The sequence below is a fragment of the Gorilla gorilla genome, chromosome 8 (genome assembly GCF_029281585.2).
Source record: "Gorilla gorilla gorilla isolate KB3781 chromosome 8, NHGRI_mGorGor1-v2.1_pri, whole genome shotgun sequence".
NCBI lineage: Eukaryota > Metazoa > Chordata > Mammalia > Primates > Hominidae > Gorilla > Gorilla gorilla.
The window spans coordinates 14,263,742-14,266,567 of NC_073232.2; the positions used below are offsets into that span (position 1 = coordinate 14,263,742).

At 42.1% G+C, this 2,826-nt stretch overlaps 1 pseudogene; it reads right to left on the reverse strand.

The window, feature by feature from the left end:
* Positions 1-483: 483 nt before the first annotated feature.
* On the reverse strand, positions 484-978 carry LOC101148718 (large ribosomal subunit protein uL24-like; annotated as a pseudogene).
* Between the last annotated feature and the right edge of the window lie 1,848 nt (positions 979-2,826).

Here is a 2,826-nt window from a genome sequence, read left to right on the forward strand (position 1 = left end):
CCTCTGCATGGCATTTTTGTTACAGAAGCCTAAACAGACTAAGACAGCCATGATCACTGTAATTTTTTTTTAATCTTTTCCTTCACATTTGCACAATTCAAGAGCACGTGCTGACTGGGAGACCCTTCCCTTCCTTAGAGAACAGCGAGCTGCTTTTTCTGATTATGGAAGGGCTTATTTACCTGCTGTGGGATTTGCAATCAAGAACATTACCTTCCCCAGGGGCAATTCTAACCCCCCCCACCACACTACTTTTAGATCAAAATAGACCCTCTCTCTTTTCACCTATTATTCACTTTCCTCTGATTAAAACAAAAAAGTAAAGGAGAACCAGTACAAGCCCACATACATGCACACACAGGCGAGCACACATACCACAAAAACACACTTATGCACCCATGCATACACACATGAACACGTACAGGCACACACACATAGGCATACAGACACTTTTAACCTCTCCCTGTACTATATCTGTGTTACATTATCCCCACCAGTTTTTTTTTCAAGTTTTAATGAAAGCTTGTATACAAGATTACTTTATTCCTGCATGTTCTCAATTGTTTCCTCCTTGTATTTGCCCTTTTCCTTTCCTACTTGGTGAGATTTGGCTTTCCATGCAAGGATCTTTTTGTGGTCTTTGCCCAGTTTTAGTCTACTGATAATCCCCTTGCTGGGGCAAAAGTCTGCACGGACAGTTGTGTCATCAGCCTTTTCCCGCTGCACCCATTCAATGTAGATGACATATTTCTCTCTGTAAATCTAGACTACTTTGCCAATTTGCTGACCTTTATGGTGCCCTCACACAACCTGAACATCATCATCCTTTCAGACGGGCATGGATCAAACGTTGTACTTCTGTTTCAGCTCTTTGGAAAGAGGGGAAGACATAACTGTCCTGTGAATGTGGGAAGGCGCATTGAAATGCCTTTTGCAGTTACTGCTTCGGTCAGAAGTCACAAAGGGATTGAACTTCATTTTGGCCACTCCCACTTCAGTGATGGCCACAAAGGGCCCCACTGGTTATTAATGTCTTTTTTCAACTCAAACATTTAAACTATATAACCTGGCATATTGTAGAAGAGAACGGTGCAGCATTAAATATTAGCATCTCACACTCGCATGAACAGAAATATTCAGATTGCAAAAATATACCAATTTATGAAGACTAATATTAACTCACTAATTTTTCAAAGACTCGCAATTATTTGATCAGTTTCAGGAGAAACTATTCTATTTTTGCACTATGTTCATGCAAATTGCATAAGACTCATCAGTTTCTGTTATTTTCAAATATAGAGTCACTGACTGATTCTATCAATAGTCTGCCTCAGCATTTAAAAAAAATTCTATAATAATTGGAAAAGTTAACAGAAGTGATTAGATTTGTCTTAGAGTGTCTCCTATTTTGTGAATCTTCATGTGAATCTTCAGTATCTCTTATTTTGTGAATCTTCATCATAATCTGAAGTATTCCCATTACTTTTAGGAAAAGAACCAAATGCTTAACCTGATCCTCATAAGATCGCATAATGTATATATCTCCGTATGCTCACTTTGTATTTTATCATCAATATTTGCTGCAACAAAGTAAAACCAACTTCCAAGATAAGGTCCAGCATATGTGGACTTCCCAGCAAATTTTAGTTAATGCTGCCGTCTAATGCCTGGCTCTGATATTACATCAGTTCAGGGTTTTAACCAAAAACAGACACAAATGAGGCCACCTAAGGAGACTTTAGCAACCATTTCCAAGTTCCCTTTGACTAGCTCATTCCACAGACGAGCAAACTGAAGCCCAAAAACTCAGGTCTTTCTCCCAGGATCACACAGCGAATGACCGTCAGAGAGAGTTAGAACACAGAATTGCTGTCTTCCCCCAGACAGGGCATGTGAGGTGTGACCACAGGGCTCTAGGGGTGGTGCCTCACCTGTTAGGCTTTCTGAAATTCACAAACTGCAAAGCATGGCACTGCCCCTAGGAATCTGTTACAGAAAACAAGGATTCTGACAGCTCAATTAAGAAGCAACCGGAATTCATGCAGCCGGGGTCCTTGTGAGAGACAATTTGCATATTATACCAGAAAAGATGGAGAGGTAGCAGAGACCAGGTGCTGCTCGCTTTTGTGTACTGAACTCAGGATTTCTAACTTAATCCTGATGATGACCAGCTATAGAAGGCTTCTAAGCAAATTGAAGAAGGTCACTCCGGCTCAAGGGTATAGGGCGGGTCTGGAGACAAGAAGACCAGCAAAGCTTTATTTTGGTAGTCCAGGGTACCGACGATGAGGACTGCAGGACCTCTACTCTTGTAGTTCACAGAGTGTATCAGTCCGTTTTCACGCTGCTGATAAAACAAACATACCGGAGACTGGGCAACTGACAAAAGAAAGAAGTTTAATTGGACTTACAGTTTCACCAGGCTGGGGAGGCCTCACAATCATGGCTGAAGGCAAGGACGAGCAAGTCACATCTGTGGATGGCGGCAAAGAGAAAGAGCTTCTGCAGGGAAACTCCCGCTTGTAATACCATAAGATCTCATGAGACTTATTCACTATCAGGAGAACAGCACAGGAAAGACCCACCCCCATGATTCAATTACCTCCCACCAGGTCCCTCCCACAAGACGTGGGAATTCAAGATGAGATTTGGGTGGGGACACAGCCAAACCATATCACAGAGCTAATGGGAAGATGGTATTATCAGGCTGTCTAGAGGACACAGGAGAAGGAGAAAGGGTTGTGAGGCCAGAGGAACAATCACTGTAACTGTGGACATGCTGAGCTCAAAGGTCGTATACACAAATGTGAACCTGACAGAGCCAAT